Here is a 17,852-nt window from a genome sequence, read left to right on the forward strand (position 1 = left end):
TTTGCAGAGTGGAGTGTAATAGATTGTTGGGAATATTCCCTTTGTTATTATTATTTGTTTGTTTCTGGTTTACTAGGACAGGGCTTCTCTGTGTAGCCCTGGCTGTCCTGGACCATGCTCTGTAGCTCAGGCTGACTTTGAACTCAGAGATGGACCTGCCTCTGTCTCCTAAGTGCTAGGATTAAAGGTGGGCATCACCACTGGCCCAGCTGCAAGCTTCCTTCTTGAACTTTCCCCTAAGCATGCTCCACTTCTCTAAACAGACAGAAAACAAATATGAAGGACTGTGGATGGAAAGGGTCATCACACCACCACGCTGCTTTGAACAGCCAATTATTAATCTTCACCAGCACTCACCGGCCACAACCAGCCCAAACTCTACCCTTCCTTCCAACCTCCTATCTGATTACAAAGCCTTTCAGCCTCCCACTCTGCCCATGGTCACTTGGTTCTGTTTGTTCCTGGACAGCCCCTGGGGATATGCCACCTGTTATCAGCAAGCATCTCTTTATGGAGGTACAATGTGCTTCTGACAATCACAGGATGGAGTTTTTTTCCTTATTACTGTGCCAGCCCCTGGCTACCATAGCCACTACCCAGAAATATCTGCTAACCAACTGGCAAGGTGAGGACCTTGTGTTAAGTTCTGGGCCTGACTTTTTGTGGAGATCTTGGAGGAGCAGAGTGTCTCCGATGCCTAGCTGGCTCGGTCCTTCATCATTTGTGGAAGGACAGTGCTTGCATAGACATCATCCTGAGTTGCCTTGCCTGGTTTTGGTTTGTGACTAAGTCTCACTTCATCTTCTTATACTTTAAGTAGTTCTACTTCCTCTTGTGCCCAAGGCCAATAATGCTCATTGGTAAGTACCATGAGGACTGACTGAGGGACATAGTTGAATTGGAAAGTACACGAGGACTTGAATAGCCAAGAGTGGGGCAAAATCACAAGCATGAAGTGGTTAATAATATGAGATCACTGGTGCATGCAAATTTTTATCTAGAAGAACCATTAAGAAACATGGGGGTGGGGGGGAATTTGCACACACTTCATCCCAGTAGACTGCCTGAGCCTGTAGAGTCCATCCAGCTGAATTTATACTTATAAAAATTGTTTGCTGTTTCCTTAGTTAAATTCTATTTTAACTAGACAGTCTCTATTTGTATTTGCTAAATTGGCAACCTCACCCCTAAGGGACATGTGACAATATCTGGGCAGATATTTCACTATTGAAAATACTAACTGGTATCTAGTAAATAAAGGCCAGGGACACACAGGGCAGAGTCAGCCCACAGTAATCTGGCCCCAAATATTAATAATGCCACCATCAAGGGAGCCTGATCTAAGTGAGAGATTAGTACTGATGTATCTAACCCAAGCATTCAGGAAAGTAGGGCAGGGAGTGGGGCAAGGACATAGTTCAGTGCTAAGGTACTTGGTTTACATGTGTGAGGTCCTGGGTTCTAACCTCAGCAGTGCAAACACACAATACCCCAATTAGATCATAAAATAAACTCATTATATTGAAGGTGGGTGTGGTGGTAACACATGCCTGTACTCTCAACACTTGTGTGGCTGGAAAGAAGAGCCTAGAGTCTGAAACATTAAAATGAACATCCAAAGAAGATGTTCAGAGTGAAGGAAGTCTTTCCCCACCCTGGGGATCGCAGGAGAAACAAAGCATGCTCCAGACCACTATGCTGGAAGACTGGAAACCCTTCCAAACCTGGACTTCTTCCCATGAAGAAAGCGTGCTGGAGAAAAGCATAGAAATGCCGTGTAATCGGCTCTGCACCTCGCCCTGCTGTGGCTTGTTCTCTCCACTCACAAGCCCACTTCTGTTCTGGGCAGTGGTTTCCCTTCCTTAATAAACTATATTTCTGTCTCTAACCACGTGTCCTCGGCCCAATCATTCTGGTGCCCTAGACCACAAGAGCCCGAAATAAGATGGCCTCTAAACTTGGATCTGCAGCCCTGCGCCAAGTGTGTTTCTTCTTTTATCTCTGTCGATGCTGGCCAAAAGCCTGGGTGAGCTTGCTTGCCCTCGAGCTCGGTGCAAGACTACTTCTCTGAAGCCCCCACCCCACCCCCCCATCTACCATGCAGTTTTATACAGCCCTCCCTCCATCGCTGATCACCCAGCTGTCTCGGACCCTAACTCAAAAAGGTATGACTTTCTCTGCTCCCCTCTCTCTCCTTCCTCTCAGTAGCTGCTTGACATTTACCCTTGACTACTCAGCCACTTTTCTCCGGATCTCTAACTGTCCTCTAACTCCCTTCTGAGTCTGTTTTTAAATCTTTGTATGAGTGAGACTGAGAACTTGAAAGGAACCCAAATTCCCTTCACATTGGGGGGGCGGGGGGGGTGGAGGAAGGAAGATCAGCAACTGCGGGTCATCCTTGACTACAGAGCAAGCTGAGGCCAGCCTGTGCTACATTAGATCTCGCTTCAAAAATAAATAAATAAATAAAAGGAGAGGGGGGAGGGTAAAAGCTGAAGTTGGGGAGAAAGAACAGCAGTGAGGGTGCAGAAAGGTTTGAAGAGAGCCTGGGCTATATAGCAAAACACTGTGTCCTAGAAAGACAATGTCACTCACTGCAAAGTATCCAGTATCCAGTTAGGTGTGTAAGGTAGCAATAGGACACTTGTCCCAACCCCTACTGACAAAAACGCAGTGCCATTAAAATACCACAGTAGGATAGCATCCCCTTAAACACCTATAAGTCTCTTAACCACTCCACTCCCATCTCCTTTGAAAAGGTGTTTGTGAAGTTTATTGTGAATCTCTAAGCTACTAAAAACTAGAACTTTTCGGGGGAGGGAGAATTTGGGGGAGGGCATTCTTTTGTACTTGTTATTTGTTTTTGCAGTGTGGGGGTGGAACACGGGGGGGGGGGGGGGGAGGGCTTGCCCATGCAGCACTAAACTGCCCCATTGCCCTCTTTGAAATGGGTATTTTATCGTGGAGAAACACACAAAATCCTCACTGCATTTGGTAGAGGGAACTCAAATATTACTGGATATTCCAGGCTCTCACTGAGCCCTACAAGGAATGAAAACAACTGCTAAACGAAACCAGTGCACTTCCAGCAAAGCCACCTTCCCCTTTCCAACTCTCTGAAGAGGTCCATTGCAAAGGGTGTGTTTCTGCGTGTGTGTGTGTGTGTGTGTGTGTGTGTGTCTCTGTCTGTCTGTCTGTCTGTGACTGTGTGTCTGTGTCTGTGTGTGTTTTCCAGAGAAGATCAAAAGTTTTCACAGCTGATTAGCATCCAGAAAGCAACAGCCTGCTTTAACCTTGAGATGCAAATAGTCAAAGATTGTCAAGGGATCTAAAGGGCTGGCAAATTTGATGGAAGATCAAATTCCCGACATTTCTAGGGCAATTAATTTCACATGCAAAGTCACCAGAATGGGCTGCCCACTCTCCACCTGCAGTAAAGCCCTGATAAGACTGGGGAGGTTTACAGACTTTGGACTAATTGGCCTGCACCCACCCAGACGAGTTCATTATCCTTATCCCCAGTTCTTAGAACAGAGAACGTGAACGGGGATTTTTTTTTTTTTTTTTTTTTGCTCTACCTCTAAAGGACCCTCCTCTTAAATATCTCTCCACTTCAGATCACTATACTTAGACTCCAGGTACCACGGGTAGGTATTGTGCTGCTAACTATTCACAGGACTGGAAAGAAAAGGTCTACACTGAAGTCAAGTCTTTTTGCAGGCTTCTCTTAACAGTCTACCTGAAACGGGAATCTTAGCCTCAGAAAGGCTTAATGGCTCAGCACTATTATTTGACCGTTACAGAAACCAGGGAGGAAGTGGCTGTCAGTTCCAGCCCAGGACTTTGGAGCATGAAGTAAATGGATTTTGAAAGCTCTGATTGCTAAGCTTCTTTCCTCGTGCCTATACTGACTTCTTCCGACGTGCAATGCTGACTTCTCCAGATGTGCAATGCTACCTGTGATGGACAAGTTCCAGCCACGTGGCCAAGGGCATGGGGTGACTCAAAAGTAGTTCATTGTCAGGATACATTTTTCTACTCAGCTATCTGGTTCTATGTGCCACTACCATGGCTCTCTAAAGGACCGCCCATCAGCAGCCTCTGGGGCCCTTGGATGACTAGAGGTCTTCTGTAGGGAGGTTCTGCATGCCTGACAGGTATACAATCACCCTGGATGCTACTCTCAGGGGCATTTCCACTCTCTTACACTGATGAGACTGTACCATATTAGAGATGGCAGCCTGCTCTCTCAGATTAGCCAGAGGACACTTGTGAAGACCTCGCCTAAGGGAATATGGCCAATAGGAGATGCTTGTGGCTGGTGGGATCACAGCCCAACAGCACAGATTGCTACTGGCACCTCTACCGTTTTGGGGTTCTTCTCATGTTTCGTGAGGAAAGTGATGTCTCGGGAGATGGAGACTAGAGAGGTGGACAATGAAATTCACAACTAAAAAAGCCATCTGGCTAAAAGCCTGCAAACCCTTCCCTACCTGGGCTACATGCTTGGGACAAAAGGAAAAAAAAAAAAAAAGCTTGTAATGTGAAATGTGGCACAGAGGAGCAGATTCTATGTAAATGACCTATGGGAAGGGTCATGAGTGTCCCTGGGCCAGTGATTTGGGGCCTGTTAGCTCACTACAATTCTCAGGAATGCTTTCGTCTTGTTAATACACCATCTCTATGTCTGTTTCTAGCTTGGTATCCCAGGGTGTCTACCTGGGATTCTTTTTCAAGACACAGAAAAGTCTGGATGTCCTCCAAACTCCCAGCTCTGTCCTCAGTAACAACAGGACAGATCAGGTTCTGTAAGGGGTGCGCGGTGCCCGATAAGCTTCCTGGAGTGCAACATTCAGGTGTGGCCATTAAGAACAAGGCTCTTATCTCTGTCACTGTGCTAACTTGGTGACCTTCTAGAAAGTTATTTTTTAACTGTAGTTTCCTCGTGGATCTGTGTGAGATAATATGTTTTGAGCTGGAGTGGGCAATAAATGAACCACTAATGTGTGGTGCGCCCCAAGTCAGTGCGAGCTTGAGGAGAGCCGGTAGCAGTGTGAGCCAGACTTCTCCTTTGCTTCCACTCCACGACATTCACAAACATGAGCAGCAGAACAACAAAGCCCCATGATGTCTCACTCTCTTGCTGGCCCTTTTTTTCTATTTCTAAAACCATAACCTTGGCCTACTGCCTCCTGTCCCACTTTCATTTTTGATTGTTATTAAATTTCTTATTTTGGGCGTATGGATGTTTTTGTCTGTGCACCATCAGTGTGCCATGCCGCAGAGGCCGCAAGAGGGTGGGTAGATCCTCTTGAATTGGAGTTACAATAGGCAGCTGCCTTGTGGGTGCTGGGAACTGAACCTGGGTCCTCTTCTGCAAGAACAGCTGGTGCTTTAAAATGCTGGGCCACCTCTCTGGTCCTATTTCTTAATTTTTGCTCTTGGACAGTTTGGTACATATAATGAATTTCAGTCATTGCCACCCCATTATCCTTTCCCATGTCCGCCTTGCTTCTCCTGCTCCCAAATCTCCTTCTTACATTCACGATTTTTCTTTGGGGTTGAGCTAAGATGCTCACATGAACACAGCGGGGGTTTTTTACTAGGCCAAGGGTAACTTACACGAGTAGCTTCAGCCTGAATAAGTGACAGCCCTTTCCCGGCCACCATGAACTCTCAATGTCCCACAGGGAAGGCTGGTTTCTTTTGGGCCCTCTCCCTTTCAGAGATGAAGTGTTGATGGGCCCAATCTTGAGCAAGCTTGTGCAGTTGACCACAGCTCTGGTGAGTTAATAGCGCAATGGCCAATGTCCTGTCCAGATGGCTTTTCGCTACACACCCTCTGTTCTCCAGCTCTTTTCCGTTTTTTCCATTCCTTCTCGACTTTACTTTGCTCTCTGAGCCTTTTAATTTTTTTAAACAATCAAAAAAGTTTGTTTTGTTTTGTTTTGTTTTAAATCAGGATCTTGTATAATTCCTGCTGGCTTGACCTTGCTTTGTAGTCAAGCATGACCTTAAACTTCTAACACTCCTGATACATCTACCTCCCAATCCTGTTTCTTTATCAGAAAGCCACCCCACCCTCGCCAACCTTTAGCTCTCCTGCCTGTTCTGTTAGCATCCCACCTCCACTGCAAAAGGAATCCTCACTGGGTTTGGTTACTCTGCTGTCTTCTCAATGACAGCATCCACGGTGGACCAGCCCTGGGCACTGCGGATCACAGGAGGATGGCGTCCAAGGCCCTCGCTGCCCTGCTCTGCTGCAGAGCCTTTCTTTTGTCCTCATCAGTCCAAACCCTCCAGTTTAAGCAACACTGTCCCTCCACAGGCTGTTTGAAAGGTGGCCATTTATGACAGGGCAGAAAAGAAAATTCCCATCCCGTCCTTTTCTAAAAACTTGAGTAAAGCTGCCAGCGAGCAAAACACATCAGCACACTAAAGTAGGGAGAGCTGCCGGGCGGTGGTGGCACATGCCTTTAATACCAGCGCTTGGGAAGCAGAGGCAGGTGGATTTCTGAGTTCGAGGCCAGCCTCGTCTACAAAGTGAGTTCCAGGACAGCCAGGGCTATACAGAGAAACCCCTGTCTCAAAAACAAAAAACAAACAAACAAAAAAAGTAGGGAGAACTCAGGACCTTCCAGTGGGAAACTGTGTTTCTTCCGAGACAGGGTCCTATGTGTCCCCAAACTACATATACCAGGCTAGCCCCAAACTCACAGAGAACCTGCCAGTGACTGAACTTGCCTTCTCTTGCCTCTACATCCCAAACGTTGAGATTATAAAGTTCTGGGGATGGAACCCAAGGCCTCATGCATACCAGGCAAGCACTGTTCTTGAGCGACATCTGGGATAGAAACATTTTGATGAGACCATAGGGAGGAAACATGTCACTACGTGAAAAGCCAGCACCTCTGAGAGCCGTAGGTCCCTGGGAACAACTGAGGGCTCAACATCTAGGAACCGAGAAGGTAAACCAGCCAGGGGTATGGGTCAGACACAGATCGGTCAGCTTCTCCCACCTGTCACCACGCAGCCTGGGACCTGCCTCCCTGAAGCAGCCAGTGGCAGCTGTTTGCCTGGATATGCATATTCATGACCTGCTCTGCTGCTGCTGACAGAGGCGTGAAAATTTTAAATCAGCGTTTTCTGTACCTGTCATGAGCTGGAAAACTTTGGCAATCAAATTGTAGATGGCAGCATGTCTGAGGTGAGAACACTCACATTCTTCAACTTAAAGAAGAAACTTTTCCTTCTGCAGGGACTGCCAAGTAACCGAAATCAGTGACAAAGGGATGAGGCATTCGGAGCTTTTATTCTCCCCTGGGGTGGGTCACTTTCGGTGGGAGAAGAACACACAGGCAACAAGTGAGCAATAATAAATGCACGCAAAAACACCACAGGCACATTCAACCGGTGGTTCCGGGAGATACCTTCCTCCTTGGCCATGGCCAAGTTCATTCGCAACTTCATGGAGAAGGCCCTGATGCTGATGACCGCTGCCGCGACTTACCCGAAGCCTCGATTGGCCACATTTTGGCTATGCCAAGGTTGAGCTAGTTCTCCCCGAGCCCTGCTGAAATCCCTATAGCTATTCAGAGCATGAAAAAAAATATCAAAGTGCTAAAACTGGTAGCTTCAAACACCTTTCGGTTAAGGAAGCTGTGCTGGACAGTTTGGTGGCCACTGAGGTGTGGATGTGGTTTTATATCTGAGAGATCATAGGCAAACACGGCATTGTTGGCTATGAGGTTTGAAGACCAATCTTTAACTTCTGATTTGAGTTTTTATTTGAATGTTCTTGGACCATGTATAATGAGACTGCTGTCTGAATAAAACACTAGCTGCTGGGGGGTGGGGGTGGGGGAACACCACCGGATTCTACAGTCGTGACTCTGTTACCTAAAACACTGGAAATATCTAAATGTAATTTTCCATGTGGGTAGTAGCTGGGGTGGGTGTGTTGCACACATACATGCACACTTGGGTGCATGGGAAGGCCATGACAACTTCTGTCATCTTCTCTCTTTTGAGATGAGTCTCTCAGGGGCCTTGGACATAGCTCAGTGGTTGAAGGAACTACCACACAAGCCCGACAACCAGTGGAGGTCGGTCCCTGGAGCACTCACAAGCAACTGAATGAGGTAACACGCATCTATAATCTCAGCTCTCCTCTAGTAAGATAGGAGATGAGACAGGAAAAGCATCTGGAGACTCATGGGCTCCTGGACCAGCAGCAGAAACAAGAGAATTTACCGCGTAGGTAAAAGGCAAGATTCCCAGTAAATAAGGGGCTGGCGAGGTGGCTGAGAGGCCCACAGTACTGACTGCTCTTGCATATGACCAGCACTCACATAGGAAGAGATGACTCACAATTCTCTGGAACTCAGGTTCTCGGAGAATCCATTACCCACTTCTGGCTTCAGAAGCACAAATCCACACAGACAAAATATAGATGATTAGAAGTAAACATAAAATCTTAAAGTATTTTCTTTAAAGCAAGAGTGTCTCTCGTTGGTCTAAGGATTTATCTAGTTGGCGGAATTTCTGACCAGCAAGCCCCAGGATTACACCTGCCTCAGTCTCCCCAAATACCACCAGAGTGACTTATTTACCAATGCATCGGCTTTTTTTCTTTCTCTCTTTTTTTGACATGAACTCGGGAGCTAGAAGAATCTGAGGATCCTTCAGTTTGAAAGATAAACACCATGCTGACTGTACTGGCTAGTTTTGTGTCAACTTGACACAGCTGGAGTTATAGAGAAAGGGGCTTCAGTTGAGGAAATGCCTCCATGAGATCCAGCTGTAAGGCATTTTCTCAATTAGTGATCAAGGGGGAAAGGCCCCTTGTGGGTGGGAACATCTCTGGGCTGGTAGTCTTGGTTCTATAAGAGAGCAGGCTGAGCAAGCCAGGTGAGGCAAGCCAGTAAAGAACATCCCTCCATGGCCTCTGCATCAGCTCCTGCTTCCTGACCTGCTTGAGTTCCAGTCCTGACTTCCTTGGTGATGAACAGCAGTATGGAAGTGTAAGCTGAATAAACCCTTTCCTCCCCAACTTGCTTTGGTCATGATGTATGTGCAGGAATAGAAACCCTGACTAAGACACTGATTGAACCATTTCACCACCTCCTTAGATGTGTAATTTGTATTGGTATCCATAGACACCATTCATTACCAATGCTTCCATGGAGGAGGAAGAGGATAAAGAGGAAGAAGATGAAGAGGAAGAGGAATAAAAGGAAGAGAGTAAGTCAGGAAAATATTTCTGGATAACCCTTCCAGAAAAATCTCAGTGGCTTCAGAGGAAAAAAAGAAAAAAGGCGTTTTCTTCATTGCTGGTCAAATCCACTGTGGGTATTGTTTCTCAGGTGCCAGGATCCATCCTGTGCATCCTCTGTGTGGAACCCATCATGGGACGGGAAGGATTTGCACAGAGGGCTCTGCTGCTCCTAGCCAGAGGGGATTCTTTCACTTCTGCTTACATTGCTGAGTCGGAGTGAACTGGTCTTTGGCACAAATTCAATGGTCTGGGTCTGGAAAACAACAGTCCAGCTCTCGAGCATGCCCACGGGGGAGGAGAGACGGATTCGTAAGCACCTGGTCTCTACTACAGCAAGCACCATTAACGCTGGCGCCTAGTCAGCTCCACATTTGGTTTTGCCCTTCATTGGCACAACGTGCAATGCAGACATGGCTGGGTTGAGCAAGATTGATTGATAGCCACAGGAGGCAGAGCAATCATCTTTCCCTAGATTGGTCCATTTCTGGCAGGTCGGCTGTCATCTCCCATTTCCTGATCATGGCAAACATCGCTAATTAATCATGACATTCCTTCCCTGTAACTCCAGTCACAACCAGGCAGTCTTCATCAGAAAAGAACTGCAAACACTCAGGGCCAGTGGATTGTTGGAGTTGGCACACAAAACAACACTTATCTGCATCCCAGAAACCTGTCCATCCCACATATTCTAGATGCAGGAAAGATGAAACCCGGAGAAAGAATAATTTTGTCCACCCATGGACCCTTCCACTGACAAAGGTGCATTGTGTTCTTACTATTCTCTAACTACTCTGGTAGGCTCAGACTATGAGTGTTACCTACGACAAAAATCCAGGCCTGCCTTCAAAGCCTCGTGGAGGAATAGAAGGTGAACAGAATAAACCAGTGATTACTACTCAGTGGAACAACTGTCTAGCAAAGATGGGTTGTTAAGAAGAATACGACTGTGAAGAAGAAAAAGTAATTAAGTCATAGATAGATGCTTCCCACCTGCAATCCTGACACTTGAGAGGAGGCAGGAGGATCGTGAGTTCAAGGTCAATGTCTTAGCTATGTGGCAAGTCAAGGCCAGCCAAGGCTACATAAGACCCTGCCAAAGAAGAGAAAAGAGGGACTGGGAGATGACTCCGTGGTTAAAAGCACTTGTTACTCTTGGCAGAGGTTCTGGGTTTGGTTCCAGTGACCCACATGGTGGCTCACAACCATCCGTAACACCGATTCCAGGGGATCTGATGCTCTCTTCTGACCTCCGTGGGCACCAGGCAGGCACATAAAGCACACAGGAAAAAGAAATCATACACATGAAATAAAACAAGTAAACCTAATCCTTTCCATTAAAAGGGAGGGGGAGAGAAGGAAAGGGAGCAAAGGGAAAAGAGAGAAGGAAGGAGGAAGAAAGGGATTTATTCTGCCAGTTGCTACTGCACAGGCTTTTGCAATAGGTAAGAGAGATTGGGCACAGCTCCAAATACAATAGGGAAGACTGGAGGTTTAGAGCAGAGAGACAGGGTGCAGGTCCCAGGAGATGGATGACTAAGCATTCAGAAGACGTCTAGCTGAGCTCACTTACCTGGATTCTTGCTAAAAGCAGAAGAGGGTGACCTCCAAGTTGGGAATTCTTTCTAACCTCACTTAACCATATTCTTATTAAATTTGGGAGGTGCAGATCTAACTAGAACACATGCTGAAGGTCCAGGCCTAGGGCACTTAGAAGCATTTGGTCAGAGTAAGGTCAAGAAGTTTTTGTCAATAGTGACAGCAAATCTAGCCTGTGAGGGTTAAAGAGATGAAAGCCATTTATACCAAGACTTAAAATATGAATATTCTTAAGACAGGAGCCTGTCAGGCAGAGGAACTAATCTGAGCTCATATTTATGTAAAACAAAAGTTGAGAATTAAGATGACATGTAACAGCAACGTATGGATGTATTAACTAGCTATTGCTGTGTAACAAGCTGCACCAAGTCCTTATGACTTAAAGTCATAAAAGCAGTAGCTGGGGAGATGAAAAGTGCTTGCTGTCTGAGCTGAGGACCTGAGTGTGGGTCCTTAACACACATGTAAAAAGCCATGTGTGGCAGCACACATCTGTAATCTGTAAAGTGATTGGAGGCAGAGGATCTGTGGAGCTCACTGGCTGGCTAGTGTATCTGAATTGGTGTGCTGAGAATTTAATGAAGGGCCCTGTCTCAAAAAACAAGCTTGAAGAGCCTCAAAAGAGGCTCAGCCAATAAAAGGGCCTGCTGGAAAACCTGGTCACTTGAGCTTGATTCCCAGGACATTCACAGCAGAAGGAAAGGACAACTCCCAAAAGTTATCTCCACACATTCACCATGGCCTGCATGCATGAATGCATACACACACACACACACACACACACACACACACACACACACAAAACTAAAAAGGACAAAAAGGGCAAGAGCAATTGAGGAAGGCACCCCCAAATCCACACACCTGGACACACTCATGAATACATATGCATACACATATACACATACATACACACACACACATAATATACTAGGCACACACTGTCTTAACAGCATTATTTTGCTCATGAGTCCAGGATCAAATGAACTGTTCTGATCTGAGCTAAGCTCATCTAAGCACTGACAGTCAGCAGACATTACACAGACAGCTCTCTCTCTCTTGCAGGTCTGGGCATTAGCTAGACGGAGATTGGCCTAAGGCAGCCTTGGATGTAATAACCAATCTGTCTTCCAAATAGGTCTCTGTCATCTGGCAGGTTAGCCTGGCCCTGTATACACAGCAGTGTCAGGTTCCAAGAGCCGGCAGACATACTCCATTTCTCTAAGTCTAGGTTCCAAATCAATACAATACCATGTCAAGTACTCTTAATGAATGAAACAAGTCATAAGGCCATCCCATAGTCAAGGGTCAAGAAACAGAACAACCCCCTCGTGGCAGAGGCTACATAATCTTTTTGTAAGTCATACAAACACACAAAGAGAAGCTTGTGTTTTCTCTTGCTGGCTCACTCCCATCCCTTGCTCTTGGCACCTGTATTCTTGCCATTGGGCAGACAAGCAGACAAACAAGGAGGAAGACTGGAGAGAAGTTAAAAGTTCAGTCATGAAGTTTTGTTTGTAATATGCTCAGAAGCCCAAACGTGCTATAGCAGGATGGCGGCTGGAGGGATGGCTCAGTGGCTGCGAGCTCTCACTACTCCATCAGAGGACCCGTGTTCAGATCCCAGCATCAACACTGAGCAGCTCACAAACACCTGTAACTCCATTCAAAGGGACCTGACATCTCTCCGGCATCTGTGGGTACACGTGTACACACACACACACACACACACACACACACACACACACACCAATGGCATGTCATTAAAAAGGAGAAGTGACATGATCAAAATGAACATTAGAAGAACTGTATCTTTACCCTAATTGACAGTTGATAAGGCCAATCTACGAGCAGGATGGATGGAGCACAGTGGTTTGATTCAAGCAGCTCCTCCCTATGGCGGGGGAGAAGTGTGAGAGGGCCCCTTGCTGGAATGGGGAAAGCCAGGCTGATTCCAATGTGATGCCGCTCTTGCTTTACACGTAACGAGCTCTGAGATTGTTTTTCCTTCCTATCCTGCTGTTACTGAGTCATTAGAGTCAGAGGCCTAACAAAGTAAGAACCTTGTGAAAGCTAGGCTCAGCAGCCCATCCCTAAAACGCCAGCTGAATGAATACAGAACAGTGAAGAAGGGCATTTATCCAATGTGGCCACATCAGAAAGAACAAAGAGGTCTAGTGAGCACCCCTCCACTATCCACCCACGTCTGTCTTCCAGGGACTGACACAAGATTTGGGTTTAAGTAGAAGGCAATAGGTATATGTGAGTAAGCAGACCTGGATCAAGGTGTGGTACCACCCATCACTGGCCTATCAATGTCTAGGGCCCAGTTGGTCCTGCCATGTTGTCTGGCAAGTTACCGGAACTACATAAAGCCTTTTCCTAGAAGACAAGTTCCTCCCTGCCTGGCTCCAGGCTTCAGCCTTTCCTTTCTTCCAGCAGGAGATCCCAGTATCTTGGGGACCATTGTTTTAGTAATCTGATGGGCAAACAGAGGGGCTCAGGTGTCTCTTTAGAATACTTTCTTCCAGCCAGCATAGCTAACTACCAGCCATGATGCTTCCTTGGCTGTATTTCTGAAGCCATCCACAGGAAACAAGAACACCCAGGTCATTCCGAAAGGTAAACCTCCTGGAAAGGTAAAGTCTGGCGCATCCCACACATACACACTGTCAGAGAACTAAATAACACCTTTAGAGACTGGGAAATAGCCACAGACACTCCTGGCTAATATGTCTACTTGGTGCCGTCTGGAGAATCGTTAACCATTGTTAGATAAATGAGCCATGGCTGTTGCCAGTGCAGATGGCAAGAAGCTTAGCGGTGTGGCGGCCTCTGCCATTGGGAAGTCCATCCCTTTGGCTTTCTTTGTGCTTTTTATAGACACTTGAGCTCCTCTGTTTGCCTCTCAGATTATTGCCACGATGGTCCCCAAGCTACTGGGCTCTCAAACTGGGAGAAGGGAAACCTGGTCCCCAATAGGGAAGAACTTGTCTCCTAGGAAGAGGTTTTATGTAGTGTATGTATGTTATATGTGTGTGGGTGCTTATTCCAGCTAGTTCTATGTCAACCTAACACAAACCATAGTCATTATGGGAGATGGAACCTTAGTTGAGAAGATTGCCCCCACTAGATTGGCTCATAGGCAAGCCTGTGGTATGTTTTATCAGCTGATTAGTGATATGGTAGTGCCATCCCTGGGCTGGTTGGTCCTGGATCCTATAAGAAAGCAGGCTGAGTAAACCATGATAGGCAAGCTAGTAAGCATCACCCCTCTATGGCCTCTGCATCAGCTCCTGCCTCCAGGTCCCTGCCTTGAGTCCCTGATCACCATCATTGACAGACTGCAATTTGGAACTGTAAACTACAGTAAACCCTTTTCTCCCCAAGTTGCTTTTGGTCACGTTGTTCTATCGAAGCAATAGGTTAACTAAGGCAGTGCCCAAAGAAGCCAGCAGAATGTGTTAGATCCTCTGAAGCTGGAGTTACAGGTGTTGTTAGCCACCCAACATGGGTGCTGGGAACCAAGCTGGGGTTCTATACAAGAGCAACCAGTGCTCTTAACTACTGAGCCATCTGTCTCTAGCCCTGTGTTTATGAATTTTAAGAAAGATCTAAAAGAATAGCAAGTATTCTTAAGTACCAGGCCATGTCTCTAGCTCCTCTTGCCACCCCACATGCCTTTTAAATCTGTGTGTGTGTGTGTGTGTGTGTGTGTCCCACATGTGCTGTGTGGAGGGAGGAGGTCAACCTTTAATGCCAGTCTTCTGCTTCCTCCTTGTTTGAGACAGTCTCTGTTCCTTTGCTGCTGCATATGTAGAGCTAGCTGGCCTGTGAGCTTCTGGGGATGCTCTGGTCTCCATCTTCCATTCATCCAAGAAGCACTGAGATTTCAGCAGGCACTACTGTGTCCAGCTCTCCATAGGTTCTAGGAACTGGGACTCAGGTCCTCGCGCTTGCCCAACCAGCACTTTCCCCACTGACCCATGAATCCAGAACCTTTCAGCTAGGAGTTCACAACTGAAACCAGTTTGTTTTCTCCATCCTTTGGCACACCCTCCCAGTCAGCAGTCAATGGGCCACTGTTGATAGTAAATGACTTCCCTCAAGCTTTCCTCAGTGAGTCACAAGCACACCAAAGATTTTGTCTGTGCTGTTTGACCGTTGCAACCACACCCTCTGACCATGATGAAATGGACGTAGTTCATTTTGCCTGCCATGCTGGCCCACAGAAACCTGTGCTGTTCGTAGTGAAGAAGCCACACCTCTGTGTTGTCCATGCACCGCAAGGCTCAGACCATTTTGTGTCATCTAATACTATTCCTTTTAGCTGGGTGTAGAGGCACATGCCTATAACACTCAGGCTGAAGCAGGAGAATAGAAAGTTCACAGTCAGGCTGCGTGACACAGTGGAGTCCTGTCACTCTATCAATACAAACATGCGCACGCACCGGGGATGTTAGATTCCCAGTACCTTACAAACCAAATGAGACAGTACATGGCTGTAATCTTAGAACTTGGGAGGTAGAAGAAATGTAAATGTAAACAGTAATTCAATAGCAAGTTCAAGGCCAACCTAGGCTCAAAAAAAAAACATTAAGACAAAATATATATTATTGTTTGAAACTGGGGACAGGCCATTTCTCATTACTCCCCTTGATTCATGTCTCCTACTTGATTCATGTCTCCTACTGAAGGGATAACCTCAGTAGATGTGGCCAGCCTTTGTACACACATAGATGGGCGCTACTTCCCCAACTCTGGAATCTGGTTTTGTCTTAGCAATTGCTTAAAGCAACACAATAGGGAGGAAGCCATCCAGGATAACTCAATAACTGGACTTCCCATCATGGCTTTCCTTGAGCTACCACCATGTTAATTAGTGAGAGCCTGCCAGACACCAAGGGCCATTTGTCCCAGCCAGCCTGCTGAGAGGTTAAACTTTCTCTCTCTCTCTCTCTCTCTCTCTCTCTCTCTCTCTCTCTCTCTCTCTCTCTCCCTCTCCCTCTCTCTCTCTTCTCTCTCTCTCTCTCTTTCTGTGTGTGTGTGTGTGTGTGTGTGTTATACAGTTGGTTGATGTTGCTTTCTTCCTAATGTTGCTTTCTTATCTCCATTCTACCACAATTGGCTCCTGACTGGAGAGGGCTAAATTTAATGAATAATGTTTGTATACTTTTAAGAGCAAGAGGGTAAGTTTTTCCTTTTCCTCCCTCAGAAATGGACTTAGAAGCGGCTGGGATGACGGTCAGTTCAAGTGCACCAAATCTGCTTGTCATCTAAAGGAAGGCAGCAAGGTTCTTCAAAAAGCCCTGCCCCTTACTGGGAGAAAGGGTTCACTCTCAAGCAGGGAGAACAGAGAGCGCTTTGAGCTCTGAATACTAAGTATAGTTCAAAACCTCAACTCATTGGAAAGGAGAAAGGAAAATCACAGGTTTTACAACAAAGTCACTTTTCAGGTTCCCAGAATCACTTGAAAAGACCTATTTTACTGTTTGCCTGGCAAACTTGAAGGATTTTTTTTTTGGTCCTGTCTGCTAACCACGCAGGCCACTGTGGGTCATCACTCCTGAAGGGAGTGGGCTGTCTCGGCAGGACAAACCAGTCAAACTAGTGAAGGGCAGTGCAGGTGGCAACCCTGTCCCGACCATGGAGACTTTTATGAAGAGACTAGGGTGTGGGTGGGTGGGAGTGGTGGAGAGGACAGAAAGATAGTTTCTTGCCTAGACTCTGGGTGTGAAGGAAGCAGTGGGGAAACTCAACCCAAAGCAGAAGACAGGAGGCCCACGGAAACATCCTGACCATCGTAAGAAATACAGCCACAGGGCGCTGGCAGCCTTTCAGGGGAGGCCATTCAGGACTCAGAGGCATGCTCTTCCGTGCTTGGAGACTGTGCCAATGAACAAGGGACCTTAGGGACTGACAGAAGAGAAGGAAGGGTGTTGGAAAGTCAACAGTGACTACAACCAGGCAGTTCCAGGCTAGGGTGGTTTGCAGCGGAGATGGTTCTCGGTGGCACACTTCCAAATCAGCTTGTGATTTGGAGCCTGACGTCTGTACTGAAGTTGGGTTCTTGAGAGAAATTGTGACTTGGTACTCCAGACTTAAGTCATTTCCCAAGCTTTCCAAGTCCACCTTCCAGCTGCATACACTGAGGTCGGTGAGAGGCCCCACCACTGCCATTATGGTGTCTCCTGCTCTCAGGATGTGAATTCTGATACAGTCGTGGGAAAATGGAAGCAAGGCTTGTGCCAGGCAGCCCACCACAGTATCACTGTTCCAGGGTTCCTTCTGTTCCTCTGCTCCATCCACGACAGGCAGTGGGTGAGAGCTAGCCCTTCAAATGTTGGTGCTGGCTGTGGTCTCCCATTCCTAAGGTCCCTGGGCTATAAGAAGCCGTTCATTCTTCCTAAGAGTGCTCAGCAACAAAACCACTCCCTGGGTAAGGACCTGACATCTTTAAAGTGCATTGTACAAGAAGCATCGAGACTTGAGGCACTCTATACAGGTCAATTATTCTATCCCTTTCTTATCTCAACAATGAAGACAGATCTGATGGTGCCTATTGATTGTCAATATGACCGGACGAGTGTCGTCATCAAAGAGACTAGCCCCTCTGACTACTCAGGACAGATTTCCAACATTACAGGAGAAGACTCAACCTAAATGTAAGAAGTCCCGTTCCATAGGTTGGGGTGGTACACTGTATCTAAAGAGGAAGTGAGGTGAGCATCAGTGCTCATCTTTCTCTGTTTCCTGATACATGAGCAGGGGACTCGAGCTCCTGCCACCATGACATCTCCACCACAAGAGAAAGTACCACCAAACTGAATTAAAATAAGCCTTTCTTTCCTTTGTGGCATCTGTCCGGTGTTTGATTGCAGTGCCAAGGAAAGCAAACTGATACAGCAGATGCTGATGTGTCTTTAGGTCAGAAGAATCCACAGCTCCAGAGAGCTTGACTTCCCTGGCTTCTGAATGGGAA

The 17,852-nt window shown here is 46.7% G+C and overlaps 1 long non-coding RNA gene and 1 pseudogene across 1 annotated transcript in view; both read left to right on the top strand.

Moving 5' to 3' along the window:
- Window positions 1–1,923: 1,923 nt before the first annotated feature.
- F630206G17Rik (RIKEN cDNA F630206G17 gene) overlaps window positions 1,924–17,852 on the top strand; it is a 34,798-nt gene continuing 18,869 nt past the window's right edge. Inside the window, exon 1 of the long non-coding RNA NR_045876.1 lies at window positions 1,924–2,165. This is a non-coding gene — a long non-coding RNA (RIKEN cDNA F630206G17 gene). The remainder of the gene's footprint in view (window positions 2,166–17,852) is intronic.
- Gm12163 lies at window positions 7,116–7,754 on the top strand (annotated as a pseudogene).

The sequence above is a fragment of the Mus musculus genome, chromosome 11 (assembly GCF_000001635.26).
Source record: "Mus musculus strain C57BL/6J chromosome 11, GRCm38.p6 C57BL/6J".
Lineage (NCBI taxonomy): Eukaryota > Metazoa > Chordata > Mammalia > Rodentia > Muridae > Mus > Mus musculus.